General features: G+C 38.3%; 1 protein-coding gene across 8 annotated transcripts in view; it reads left to right on the forward strand.

The window, feature by feature from the left end:
- agfg1a (ArfGAP with FG repeats 1a) overlaps positions 1 to 15648 on the forward strand; it is a 39279-nt gene that overhangs the window by 1021 nt on the left and 22610 nt on the right. The gene's annotated exons all lie outside the window — the stretch shown is intronic.

Consider the following 15648-nt stretch of genomic DNA (forward strand, 5'->3'; position numbering starts at 1 on the left):
ATAATAAAACCCCTCCATTTGTTATTCAAAAGTATCGGAATCACAGCCAGAATGGGCCAAAATATCCCAAAATGCGGGGCGCGGGCAGTAGAAATATTGCTTAAGTAAAGACAACTTAACCTGTGGACTATTACAAACACCCCAAAGCAACAGTAGCCTAAATGCAACCCCATTCCAGACTTGGCAACAATGAACCAAAGAGTCGTTAATGGACTAGCAGGTTCTGACAACTGACAGCGGACGTTCGTGAGGAGATTTTAAAAAGACAAATGGAGCATATACTACTACTTTATATATATATATATATATATATATATATATATATATATATATATATATATATATATATATATATATATTTGAGCTTTCTATTGGGTTTTGACATGCTTCAAAGCCTGCGACGATGGGCTGGACCATAAGCATGTAAATATGTAGCCGGTTAAATATTGTCAAATTGCAAATATTAGTTAACAGTTTATTTCTTATGTTAAATGTAACTGTTACAATATATTTTAAACATTTAGCCTATATACGTCCAAGTTTTTTTTTTTAAGTAGGCCTACTTATTTTTATTCAATCATCTCAGATGCATTTTGTATGGCATGCCATGCAGCCGTCGACCGATTCGGCCCCGCAAAGCTGCGGACAGTGGAAATATGCACTCATCCCAGAAGATGATGTCCCGCTCAGGCCTTACCAGAGTCTCTATTGGGCATTATTCCCCATCCCGGTCCAGCTCCAGCTTCTCCCGCTCAGCGCAATGAAAGTGTAGAAAAGTGTTTTCTTCTGGTTTGGCTGATAATAAAAATTTGTTGTTTCTAATGTTAAACTTAAGTTATTTTATTGGTCTATAAATAGGCTATAGCCTAGTTGTAAAAAGCCAACGTAGGCTAATAGACCAATTAATTTTCATTTACACATTTTAAATTACATGACAAGAAAATATATGTATAAACATAAATGTGTTTAATGTAGCTACAAATTATAACGTGCATTACAAAAATAAACAATAGCAAGGCTATAGAAAAACCACTTCTCTTTAATTTAGCCTACGTTTGAAGTTAACGAAAATGAACAATAGACAGCAGTTCGTTTAATTTACAAATAACTTGCATAAAAAATAATAAGCTAGCCATTTAAATTGTTCTGTGTCGGCCACGCATTCAGCCTTTGGAGGATCGATGTTTCGTTGACCGTCGTCAGTGAACATTCATTCATTCATTCATTCATTCATATATATATATATATATATATATATATATATATATATATATATATATATATATATATATATATATATATATATATATATATATATATATATATATAAACTTTATTTTAGCATCTAAGTCAGCAGTTTTCGTTTGTTTGTAATTTTTCTTATAATTCTGAGTGACAGATGTCACATTTGATTTAGCCTATTTTTCTGTGATATTTGTTTTAGTTACGGTGTTGACATAGGCTACAGCCTAGGCTGTAAGAAAAATAAATGATTGCACGGACAATTCCTATCCAGTGTCTCTCTTTCTGTAAGGGAAATTTAAAAGATAGATTCTGGAAACAAAATCTAAATTTAGCTGGATCAGTCGGGTTGGGAATAAAAAAAATTATAGCGGGTGAGTTTTTTTGAATTTTTCGCGAGCGGAATGGTGCGGTGCGGAATAGCGGGAGCAGGACGAAAATACAGCGCCGCGCAGATTATATTTTGAAGGCTATTAAAGTGTATAGGAAAAAAAGAAACAGCGAAAAGGGTGATAATGGACTGATTCCTCTTCTTGAGATAATGGTTGAGAAATAAATAGCATTTAAAAATTGGGGAAATTAAAGTTCATCTTGCTCAGGGCAGGGAACTGGGAACTGTGTGAATGCACTAACGTTGAACGTTTTATTTACTTCTAGCGCTTGCGCTGTTGTGTTCAATAGTACCCAGGCTACACTTGAGTTACCGACCGCTACCGTCTTTAACTGGAATCTGATCGAGTGCCGCGGGAATGCGGACCAGTCAAATCCTGTAGTCACCAGTGTGCTATGAATTCTGGGAAAAGGAAGGCTGCGAAGTTATGGGAAGGTCCCATCTGCTGTACCCTTCCTTTGCCTGAGAACCGAAGGGCGCATTTTGAAGTCGCTCATGAATTGCGGCAGCCTTCGTCGCACCGCTGTGACGCAATCGCACTTCAAATGTGGCCTTCAGAGGTGCAGCTCTCCCTTTGGGACAGCCTACGTAGTGCCGCTGTGACGTAATCGCACTTCAAATGCGGCCTTCAGAGGGTGCAGCCTTCACATTGGGACAGTCTTCGTAGTGCAGGTATGACGTAATCGCACTTCAAATGCGGCCTTCGAAGTGCGCGCACTTCACTTTGGGACACAGCTATGGTGACATGTGGCAAAGGGTGTGTTCGCACCCCTGCACTCTTCTCCTGATACCGAGGGCTTGACAATCCCTAAATGAAAATGACTTTATATTTGCTTCTATGGTGAAGATCAGTGCTAGGAGGTTCGTGAAAAATAATGAAATCAGCCTTTTAAAAAGTGTGTGTGTGTGTGTGTGTGTGTGTGTGTGTGTGTGTATATATATATATACACTGCTGTTAATTTAAATATTTTAAAATCAATACATTTCATTCAAAAATTATTTATTTTGTTTTTTTGTTTATTTCACATCTAACCAATAACGCTGTCTATCTATTAACCTATTGATATATATATATATATATATATATATATATATATATATATATATATATATATATATATATATATATATGATAAAGTATTTAATTATACTTCTATCGGTGCAATCAATGTTAAGTTGAGTACTAGAAGAAAAATATATATCAATACGTTAATAGATAGACAGCGTTATTGGTTAGATGTGAAATAAACAAAAAAACAAAATAAATAATTTTTGAATGAAATGTGTTGATTTTAAAATATTTAAATTAACAGCAGTACAGTACTATATTAATACTATTCTAAGAACATACTTGGTAGAACATACTAGGTCTTTATACATGTAAATAAAGACAAGGATGTTGTTGGTCTGTGTAGTGTTGATACCATGCATAAATATGGTCATGTCATGCCTCCCGATCAATTTTTGGCATTGCTCAGTTTGCAGTATGCCTTTTGATATCTGAAGTTGTCATCTTGTGTAGTTTTGATGGAAGTCTACTTCCTTGTAATGATCCTTCCCCAGTTAGTTGACAGGCATCAAATTGGCACAGGAACGAATTCTTAAACAGGCCATTAAATTGGCAGAATCTTCATTGAAAGATTAATTTAAAAGTGACGTTGTCTTAGATTTATAAATGTACCTCTTATGATGGACAGTTGTGTGTCCTGTATCAACATGTCATCCCTGTTGTGTAACTGTCACGTCCCCTAGTCCAGGGGATTTTGGATTAGAGTTGGAAATGTTTCCTAAAATAATGCCTTACTCAGATTGCAAGAGTCATCCTGCAAGTAAGTGATGCAGGTTGTAAAAATTTAAGTAAATATTGAAAATAAGCAGACTACCTTCCTTCATAGGTGTGGTCTACAGGTTTTTGCTTATATTGAACTGACAGCCTTGGTTTTATTTGAATTAATATTACCCTTTACCATCTCAAGTGGTCCAATAGAAGTTGCTTTAACATTTTATCTAATCCAATTGTTTTAACCACTTGAGGTGAAATTACCCACATATTTTTTGCTTTATGAATCTATTTTATGTCCATTTATTGAATGTGTTAGGATGGCAGCCAGTCAGAGTATTTATATGTTGTTTAACGGTTTATATAATTAATTTATTATTATTATTAAATTGTTATAAAATGCATTCAATTGCTATTTTGTGAACACAATGGTCTGTTGCATTTTACTCAATGTAATGTTTGAATGAATGTGTGCATTCCTGCTGTGTAATTCAATCCTCCTAATTTTATTCTTGGCTTGGAATATGATTAAAAGTGACCCACTTTTACCCATTTTGCACACATTCGCCTTGATGGTCGTTTGAAATGGATTGTTGGAATGAAATAGTCTATTTTGAAGCATATCATTTATACTCCTAATGTAGTTCTTCACATCGCTGACTCTGATGATGAAGTGTCTCTTACATTCTGAACTTGCCTGAACTAGTCATGTCTGAAACATGATGAGAGAGGTCTCATGGGTTTGCTTAAAAATGGGTTTGATTTCCCATTGGTCAATTGGATGAGGAAGAGACCGTTCTGCTAGACTTGAGCTATACACAATCACGCCTTTGAATTTTTTCAGGGTTTTGCAAGTCACCTCCAAACAGTTACATTTGAGCTACTCCCTCAAAAGGTGACAAGATGTTTAAGAATAATCTCTCTTTGTATCCCACGCGAACCATCTGCCTTCCATCAAAGCACTCCAGAGAAGAATACAACAAATAGTCTGACAGCTTGGCACTATTTCTGAGTAAACTGATAAAAGGTCTTGCTGTAGTGTGGTGTGGTTTGATGTCCTCCTGTTGTCCAGATACTGGATCTCTGGAATGCTGTGCTCTTGATCTGAGTGACCTGAAGAATTACAAAGAAATGGTCAATAATTCTCCCAAAGGCAGAGGAGAGGATAGTGAGATGAGTGCGATCGATTGAGCAAATAAAAGAAATCTGAAGTGAGTTTGTTGTTCCAGAGCCCTGGAGTGAGGAGATGGCCTGGGATCACGTTAGTTCATTTGGAAGTGATATCAGGTGTATTTGAACAAGCTTGTGCACAGCTGTGATGACTGTTAGTTAGTCATAGTCAGTCATAAAACTAACTTAAGCCACGTGTACACTGTGCGATTTTTGCCCACGGCTTGGCCGTCTGATACACATTTAGCAAATCCTAAAGGATTCCTCTGATCCTAGGCTAAAATCTGACGTCTTTGATCGTTAGTTTGACATGTTCACCGGCAGCCGATTAATGAGCGCTGCGATCAAATTTTACCTCAGACAAAATTTTGGCAGTGTCAGAAGATTTGGCGCACAATCCTGCAGTGTGACTTCTCCTACAACGACAGTCTAATATCTTTTTTTTTTAAGACAAACTTTGACCAAAACGAGAGCTGGAGATTTCTTTGTAGCCTGCATGTCAGTCCCGTGCGCATAATGCAGCTCACCGTCACCTAACGCGTCATTCATTGATGATCTAAAACTCCGGCTGAGTTTTCTTGCGCGTGTCCGGTTTTAGCGTGCCTTGACTATCGTACAGTCTGACATTAATGACAACTGAGATGCTACAGTGTGACATGGCTTACATCGGGGATCATGTTCATACAGTCTGACTAGGAACATTTGCAAAGGATTTTGAAAAATGTCCGGATTTTGAAAAATTTCAAAAAGATTTTGAAATGGGCCCTGCACACACAGTGTGCAGGACTTATTACTTTAAAAACTAACAATAGAGATGGTCCAGTAAAATTCAGCAGCTATAGGCATACCACTGGTCTTTTTAATTCTCATGTCCTGCATACTGCAAGGATTATGTATGTTTTTAACCGGCCCAGATATAAGCATCAGACTGCCTCCCTCAACAAAAAGCCAATATGATTTTTTCATTGGCTTTTAGATTATTGTTGAAAATAAGCTCTGTGACCAATACAAGTTTATGATTCTTCTTATACATTGTGTTCATCAAGATATTCGTCATAAATGAACACAACTTTTGGAAGCATAAATGCAATTGGCTGAAGTAACATGATTAAGTTAAGCTATAAACGATCTACACCACAGTCGCCTGACTTTAATGTCATTACCACCAAGCTTGTGTAAACTCTTTCAGTGTTTATTTGAAAAAAAAAAAATTCCCTTAAAGTTTGAGTTAAGTAGTTTGCAAGAATGTGATTTTATAAAAGCAACGAGGCGATGAAAGCAGACTAGTGAGTAGATGAGTTTACCTGTTCAGCGTGAAGATGTTTTATGTCTCGGACAACCTCTGTACCCATTTAGCCATTTGTTCACAATTCACATCAAAACTTGTTCCCATCGACTTTCCAACCATGGATCCGGTCCAGTGCAAAAATGCCTACCCATTTCTGGATTTTTGGACTCGTTCTTGCTGTACTTTAGGCTGCATTTACATTACATGGTTCAAGCATAAATTGTATCACCCTTAGGTTTCTGACAAGCATTTTTGAAGTCCAAAGTGGGCGGAGCTGGCCATTGCCATCTTGGCAGCCTGTCACTCTTGGATAACCGAAAATGGGTAAAGAGGGAGGATGTTGGTGGAGCTGAGGTGACGTGATGGCTAACAGACAGTAGAAAAACGGCTATCCAACTGTCACTCAAGTTGCCACACCCTTAATTATGCAAAATTTCAAGGCTTATTATAATTTAAACGGATGAGTTATAAAAACAATCACCCCCTCACAGTTGTCATGAAGGGCAAAATTAGCTATCTATACCAAAAACCTTTTTTTTGCTGTAAAGTTAGGCATGTTAACATGGGAGAGATACTGGTTTGTTTCCCTTCTGGAGCCTCTCTCTAGCGGCCAGATAGATGAATTGTAGTTTAAGTCACTTCCGTGTTGGCTTCAAGAGAGATTGTGGGAGGTTGCTGCTTAGGTTTAAGTGACCCAATTCAGATTTTTGTGTGGCACAGATCAGATATGACCCACAAACGTAGTAGGAAACGCTACATGGAGTCTGATGTTCTGATATCAGTCAGATACACTAGTTTGCATCTGCCATGTAAGTAAACAGATCGGATATTCCCGTCAATGCAAGTCGGACGACATTTAAAAAAAGTGACAGTGGTGAACGTCGGCAACTCGGGTGCATACCAACCATGATCAATCACATGACTCTTTTCAATTCACAGGTTGCCACAAGGGCTCTCTTCTTTTTTTCCTCCACCTTTAAGAGACAAATGTTTTGCTGACCTTTAAAGATAGTGCGGACAGCAAAAACATATTATCATTTTATTTGCATCCATTGAAAATATTGGCGTTTTCACTGCCGTTTCGGCACTTATAAAAGATGTAAGCTGATCTTCAAAAAAAAATTATATAGGCAACATAACAAATTGGAATTGGGCATCAAGACCTGCAGTGTAAAATTGGCTTTATTGGCATGTATTGTCACTCCATTGCACGTCTGTAAATGGTGACTCTCCTAGTAAACTTGATCAGAGGAGATAATTGGGTTATTTTCTAAGCACCGGCTTTTAAATGACTTCAATTTCACCAGAGAGACGTCTGCTCCCTTCACTAGAGCGTACAACAGATGTCAGACAGCCAAAGCATGGGAGTCTTCTTACAATCCATCTGCAACCTCTTTAGCAACATTTCTACAACCGACGGACAGCAATGCAACAGTAAATGTCCCTGTTAAGGCTTAGTCACACCAAAAACGATAACTATATTAAGTATCCCATGGGACGATAATGTTCTGTTATCAGCGCATGTATGGGATGATTTTAGACTCAAAATGAAAACAACATGCACAATTATCCATTAACTTTTTACTATCCGCAAACAAATGCCTTTCAACTTGTATGTGCAAAACACAGACTTGCATGAATGTACTGCAGTTTGTTAGCCTGACAAGCCAGACCCACATCAAGATGTTTGGTCTGGAAACTCACCATAGACAGGGCTCAATCCGAGGGGCGGGATAAACGGTTGTCTTTCAAACTCCCTCTGCACGCGATAGGATAGCGCTACAACCAACCAGAGTAACGAAGGTGAAACAGAGCTCACTGATAGATTAAACATTCGCCGTATCCGGTCAGCAAAACCCTGAACACATCTTCCCTTTTTAAGAATGACTTCAGTGCCGTACTTTGTTCTTTTCTCAGAGAAAAGCTTAACTCCAAGTCTTCCAGAATCGCGGTCAAAGCTGATTCGAAAGACCGCCGCCGTTCGCCAGTTTCTGTGTTTACTAGAAGCACGCAAACGCAACTCGGCCGTCGTCATTATGGCCCCGCCCGCCGACTCTATACACGATGTGATTGGCCCGGCAAGAGTTAGGGGAATACAGCTCAGAAGGGTATTGAGAGTTCCTAGACGACACTTGTGGGCAGATTAAATTTGCTGCCGCTAGGGTGCGTCTAGATTTCTAGGCTAGCAGTTTGTATAAATAGAGACATTTTTGTGAATGCAAATGTTTTATTTTGCATTAGTCTATCACAATTTGTGCATGCAACAAAGTGTGCATTTGTGGATCATGTGACGTGCATGCATTAATTGGTGTCTTTTCTGTGTTGATCTCATTTGATTCATTTGTATTTTTTTTTTTTTTCAGAAGATATAATTTTTTTATTTTATTAAATTAAAAAAATTAAAAAACGCTTACAGTGCCGGTGTCTGTTTTGGCAGGATACCGCCATCTAGTGGTAGCAGGTTTTCTTAGACAGCTGTGTGTGGGGATCGTGCAAGGCCAAACCGGCGAAATGAAAGTCTCAAAATCCAAATTAATCAAATAGGATCGACTCGCAGACGAGTCAATGAATGCAGGCATTGTGCATTCACCGTATCCAGAAATGCACATCTTACTCTATGCACGCACAAATTCTGACCAGCATTAATACAAAATCGTATTTTTGTATACACAGTTATGTCTCTATTTGTACAAAATGGGACACATTCATGTATAGCTGGATTTTACACACACAAGTGATAAAGTTTAAATGTAGAAATGCACATTTGTGGTATTTGTGCATATATTAATAATCAGTACCAGGCGTATTCACTGGTTGTTGTTTGTGTGTGGGTTGTAAAATGCTTGAAAACACAAAATGAAAGTCTCAAAATCCAAATGAATCAAATGAGAACAACACAGAAAAGACGGCAATTAATGCATGCGTGTCACATGATCCACAAATGCACATCTTCTTTGTTGCATGCGCAAATTATGATAGACTAATGCAAAATAAAACATTTGCATTCACAAAAATGTCTATTTATACAAACTGCAGTACATTCATGCAAGTCTGTGTTTTGCACATACAAGTTGAAAGGCATTTGTTTGTGGATAGTAAAAAGTTCATGGATAATTGTGCATCCATGTATTATTCATTTTGACTCTAAAATCATCCCATACGCACGCACCAGTTGTCGTCCGATGCTTTAAATGAAACCGGTCTTTGTTGTCAGGTCGATTTTTATTGGGTGTCTTTTTTTTTCTTCTTGAATTATATTCTGGAAAAAAAATGTTCTGAAAGTGATTCCAATGATATCTTTCAACTGTCATTTATCATTAGTGTTGTGATGTGGACTTCCCTGTACTCATAGAATTAGAAACTTTTTTTAACTTATAGTTATTGTTAGTTATCAGTGTGAATGGGCCTATAGAGAGTAGGTTTTAAGGGTAAGTTCACTCAAAATGAAAATTCTCTCATTGATTACTTACCCTAATGTCGTTCGACACCCGTAAGACCTCTGTTCATCTTCGTAACACAAATGAAGATATTTAGTTTGAAATCTGATTGCTCAGAAAGGCCTTCATTGACACCAATGTCATTTCCTCTCTCAAGACCCATAAAGGCACTAAAGACGTTACAAAGCCCATCTCACTACAGTGGCTCTACAATCATTTTATGAAGCGATGGGAATAGTAGTTTTTTTTGCACCAAAAAACGAAATACCGACTTATATAGTGATGGGCCGATTTCAAAACAAAGCTTTGAACAGTTATGAATCACCGTATTGATTCATGATTAGGATCGGCATATATTTACGAGCCGTAAATATATGCTCAAAACGCTGATTCATAACGGTTCAAAGCTTTGTTTTGAAATCGGCCCATCACTATATAAGTCGTTATTTAGTTGTTGTTGTTTTTTTGTGCACAAAAACTATTCTTGTCGCTCCATAAAATTATTGTAGAGCCACTGTAGTGAGATGGACTTTTTAAAAACGTCTTCAGTGCCTTTATGGGTCTTGAGAGAGGAAATGACATTGGTGTCAATGAAGGCCTTTCTGAGTCATCGGATTTCATCTTCAAATGTATTTCGAAGATGAACGGAGGTCTTACAGGTGTCCAACAAAGGCATTAGGGTAAGTAATTAAAGACAGATTTTTCATTTTTGGGTGAACTAACCCTTTAAGTATATGGATTATTCTGTTGGTTATATCTGTAGATTGATTTTATGAACAAGTTAAAAAATAAAAAGTTATAAAAAAAATTTCTCTTCTATAATTTAGCAATTCACCTTATTACACCTTATATTTAAGCTGATTGTCAAAAGCAAAATACATGCACAATTTCTCCTGTGCGAGTTGTAGAAAAGTGAATGATTAACATGCTATTAATGTATGAGCTATTAGGTTTTGGATTTTAATTAGGGCATTTGCATGGGGAGATGATCCTCTGGCCTTACCCGGATTCACAAGTGTGCCAGCGGTTCCCAGTTTTAATCCTGAAGAACTGATTTTGCTGCAGTGCTCATACATAGTTCGTCTCAAATTCATGAAATCTGCGTAAAAATCATGGTTCATCAATGACTGGTTCTAAAATGTATTCAAAAATGTTGAAAATATGTGGGAAAACTACTCATGGCCTTATGTTAAAATTAGGGCTGTGCGATATTGAAGTATAATGCGATATGCAATATCTTTTTAAATAATGCGATATTCGATATGCGATATGATATTGCTATTAGTGTGTAAAATCTATTAATATTATTATATTTAATAACTGAGAATATTATTTATGTTTCACATTCTTTCTGGGACAATAAAGCATCGGTACAACTTCTGAAAGTGACAACCAGTGTTTTAGCAAAAATGAATGTCACAATCTGACAATATATTTTTGAAATCAATAGCCGCGTTTCAACCGCAGGAACCAGGGTCTAAATGAAGTTCCGGGTAAATATTTCCCCCTCCAAACGGCCCTGCTTGAGAGGTAGTACTTTTTCAAAGTTCAGGAACTTTCAAGGGGGGGACTTGGGCGCTGAACATGCTGATTGGTTTAGCATTTTATTTCAACCTGCATTTTTAAAAGTCTTTTGCAAGGTTCGTTCTGCGTTCAGTAAATATCAGTCTTGCTCTCTGTCTGATGGCGCGCGTTTGTCTCAGCCATCTCACGTGCAATGTAATAATATACATTGTCATTTTAAATCTAGCTTTACAAGCTTTCTGAATATGCTGCGTGCTGCTGAATCTGCATATTAGTGCTCTTTTCTGTCGTTGTTAATTTCCTCTTTAGTAAACCTATACATAACCAGCAACAGCAGCACAGCTTGAATCTCTTCCATACTCGTTATTAATTTTTTTAACAGTCTATTTTTCACCATGTAAACGACCTGACCGAATACTTAAAGGGGGGGTGAAATGCTGTTTCATGCATACTGAGCTTTTTACACTGTTAAAGACTTGGATCCCCATCCTAAACATAGACAAAGTTTCAAAAACTAATGTTGGACGTTTGATGGAGTATTTCTGTGTTAAAAATACTCCTTCCGGTTTCTCACAAGTTTCGGCGAGTTTTTTTCGAGTATGGGTCTACTTGACGTTAAATAGAGCGGAAGGTCCTTGTATGGGCTGTACGGGCTCTTCTCCCGGAAGGGTGATCGCGCGCGTAACTAGAGGGAGAGAGAGGAAATGCACGCCTTAAACAGTCTCTCAGGTGCAGATCCAGTCGTCCATGAACACTTATGACGCGCCGCGCTTCACTTTATTCCTATGGGTGACGTCGAGCGACTTCAACGCTTCAGCACAGCATTCTGGGAAGGCAGCGCTGCATTTTAACCGATTTGAATGCAGAAATGACGGGAAGCTTTACAACATCGCTTCAGTCGCGTCGCAAAGTGGATTTCCACGGTCACTGCTGTCACAGGACTTCACCAAATCATACCAAAGAAGTGTGTTTTTGACAGAGTGGTCCCAGCGATAAAGGTTCGGTCCTGTTTTGGAAGCAGCCGGTGAGTAAATCAACTTCAAATGTCTCTGCTATTGGCTACCGTCGCATGAGTAAACATCAGTAAACGATACGATCGCGTGCTTCGTCATTCAAATGCGCTAACGGTTACTCCATTGTTGTTCTGTATAACACTAGTCTGACGTGCAAAACCGTTTTGCTTGCTACCTCTAAGGTCTAGTCACATACAATAGTCCATAAACCGAATCATGTCCTCATAAACTGCGCGTAAAGACACACAAAGGCCCCTAAATATAGTACATACCACAGAGACGGACATCCTGATGTTGCCGTTTCTCCTGTTCAATTTATTTCAGCCTCAGATTTGATTGTGGATCATTATCTGTATTAGCTGAGATAGCCATGGGTCTCTCCACGCTTGAGGACGTCACCGCTTTGCGCGCTTGTCATTCTTTAGCTCCGCCCACACGATACGCCTCCAGGCGCTCAGTTTTTTCCGGAAAGACTCGGTACAGCCCATATTTCTTTTATAAATATGATAAAACTAAAGACTTTTCGGAGATATGAAGGATGCAATACTACTCTATAGGTACTCAAGATTGACATGAGATTGACTGAAACTGAGTGTTTCACCCCCCCTTTAAGTGTGTGTCCTTCCATGACGTGACAGCGCGCGCCGCGCTTATGTTGACAAGAGAGGAACGCTCATTTTTCTGAGGGGTAAACTTTTTATTTCGTAAGTTATGAAGATAATGTTGGAATAATGACACAATAGCTTGTATAATACTGTATTAGTCCTGGTGGCCATTAAAGGTAGGATAGGTAGGAATTTGTTTAAACTTTCTTTATATATCAATACATAATTAAAATGTAAGTACTCTGAAAAAGAAAGTATAAAAAATGAGTGTCTGTAGACCTCTCACGACTGTTTTAAAGACAGCTCATTATTTCCATTCACTCCACCTTCTTCCTTCTGGGCTCTTTTAAAACCCACACCCCCAAAATACATGAACGCGCCTCACCGGCCGCTCAGCTGGAAGACGCATTATTTACCTCAGACGAGCAGTGTGCATGTAGTGACATCGTGTCAGAATCACATGTAATAAAACATCTAACTTTATCAGTATGAATATAAACAAATAAGATCACTATCAAGCTAGAATACCGGTACTGGTAAAGTTTAAAATATATTTTTGTTTGATTTGGTAACGAGCTAGTTATATTTATAAGGCAAAGAAAACAAGTAGCATCATGAAGATGAATTTCGTGTAGGATTCATATCATATACTGTGTTTTGCATGTAAGAGTTTCCATGATGAAAGCATTGTTGATCAGTAGCTAAAGCTAAAGCTAACTTAGTTCTAAAAAAAAGTTCCTGGATGCGGTGTACTAGCTTTTACACATGCATTTTGTTATCTAAAGTTAAATTTTGCGAAATTCAACACAACAGGGATCAACTTGAGCTAAACATATTGAGTATTTATCATCTCTACTAATGGCTAAAGTGTATAACATTGTAACTTTATGCTAAGTAATGTTATGTTAGCTATATTAGGCAGCTTCATGTGCTCTTGATACATGCTTCATGAAAGCATAAACCAAAAAAAATGTATAATCAAAATGAAAGATTACCTGTCCAGCAGAAATACAGCCAGCAATGAGTCGTTTTTCAGGTCCCTCAGTTCTCACCATCGTTGAAAAGCCACGCAGATATTTACTCACGTTTGATTTCTTTGTTTATCCGAAGACTTTCTGTGCATTGCCTTTTCTTGTACTGTCTTCCTTTTTTGCATTGTTTGCCTTCGCTGACTGCAAAACACTGCACTGTGAATTTTGAATGCTCTTTCTCTGCCATTATTTTGCCTAGGTTTCTTGCCTCTTGAACTGCTCAAATCAAACGAGCGCGCGCATGTTGGCAGATCCTGTAGCGAAAGCAGTGGTTGCCATGGTAGCGAGAGAGAGAGTGACAGTCGCCCAAGCCAATCATTTGTTTCATCCCGAACGAAAATAATGAGCGGTGTTTATTGCAGATTAAAAAGTCTAGAGTCACTCGATTTTTATACTCTCCTTTTCAGAGTACTTACATTTTAATTATGTATTGAAATATAAAGAAAGTTTAAACAAATTTGGACAGAAGTGTTTTAGATCAGTCCTACCTATCCCACCTTTAAGAGTTGCTATGGCTGCAGTTAACACATTCTAGCTGTGGAGAAAACAGCGTTGTCACAAAATGATTGCGATTGAAAGTCATCACATTTAAACACCAGATCGGTTTAGATAACGTCTCATGTAAACAGTCCACTAAATCTTTCAATTGGTCGCACAAAAATGATTACTGTCCGTCACTGACTTGGAGGAGCAGTCGTGCGCAGTCCTACATCACCGGACTAATTTGCCTAATCTTCACAGAACGTTATATTGCGGTGGAAACGCAGACAGTTGCAAGTAGGGGTGTCCATGGTTAGCCGATTGACCGATTAACCGTAAAAAATTGCGTAACCGAGTGAAACATTTTGCTCGGTTAAGTGATGACGTCAATGACGTGCCTTGAATTTAGTTGTAATATATGTTTGCACCCCTAGAGACCGCCAGAGCGCTGCCAGACATTTGTAATATCCACAAGAAGAAGTCATGACCAGCTTTCTAAGCGGGCAATGAAGCGGGCAAAGAAAGCGTGGGAGCACTTTAAAAATGAGAGTGACGGGGCAAAATGCAAGTATTGCAATGCAGTGCTTACCGAATTTTTCAGGCTATAAGTTGCTCCGGAGTATGAGTCGCATCAGTCAAAATATGCGTCATGAAGAGGAAAATAACATACGTCGCACTGGACTAAAAGTCGCATTAGGGCAGAAGCAGAGCGCGAGCCGCGCTCGCTGTGCATAACGGAGCAGAAGAAAGAAAGTTTGAAGTGAGAAACTTGTGAATGACTAGAGAAAAGCAGATGTTACTTTAACTGTAATGAAGAAAACAAAAAAGCTAATCGCGGACTGAAAGCAAGATGGCCAGAGCTGAAGGGACGAGTCCACAGATGCTTGAACTCTCTGCCGGGAGAGGCTCAGCCGTGCGAGTCAAACGCTGTGTGAATCATTCTCGGCTGCATATTTTACTGCATGCCCTAATCATGCAGGCGCCCTCACCTCGCGGCCACTTGCATTGCTCTGTGAACTGTAGAGCGCATCTCATCCTAATTTAACGCAACTCAGCGTACGCCTCGCAGACATGAAATAGATCTTAAGAAACTTGAAATGTCTTTTAACAATTTAAAACGAAAAGAAATAGGCTACTCACTGATTATGTAATCCATGATGTGCATTTCTCTATATAGGCGCGTTCACTACGGAGATGGTGGTCGTCAAATTAATAAGCTAAAAATAACCCTGACGCACACTATGGTTAACCGAGTATTAACCGCTAAGGGCCTCGGTTAACGGTTAATGAAAAACTTGAAAACGTGCAGCCCTAGTTGCAGGTCTGGGGGGGAGAAAAGTTCCTGTAAAAAAGTTTATGGTACAAATTGTTGCGGGTAATTTTGATGGAAACGGGGCTAATGTAAACAAACTACAAATGTAATGCCAATATTTAAAATACCAAAACCTCTTTGCTTGACTTTGTAATATATAGTTATATCAACCTAAAACTGAACATCAAGAACATCCAGGTAAACAAAAACTTATGAACTAGGGGTGGATGTTATATACAGTTATTTGAGTTATTTTAATGTATCTTTGTTTTTTTAAAATAAGAACTAAAAACAGTAGTATTTACATGCATTAAATATACACTGTGTACAGACAGTGGCAGGTTTACTGTATTAGCCGCCTGTCACTTTAAGACC

This window comes from Pseudorasbora parva, chromosome 8 (genome assembly GCF_024679245.1).
Source record: "Pseudorasbora parva isolate DD20220531a chromosome 8, ASM2467924v1, whole genome shotgun sequence".
Lineage (NCBI taxonomy): Eukaryota > Metazoa > Chordata > Actinopteri > Cypriniformes > Gobionidae > Pseudorasbora > Pseudorasbora parva.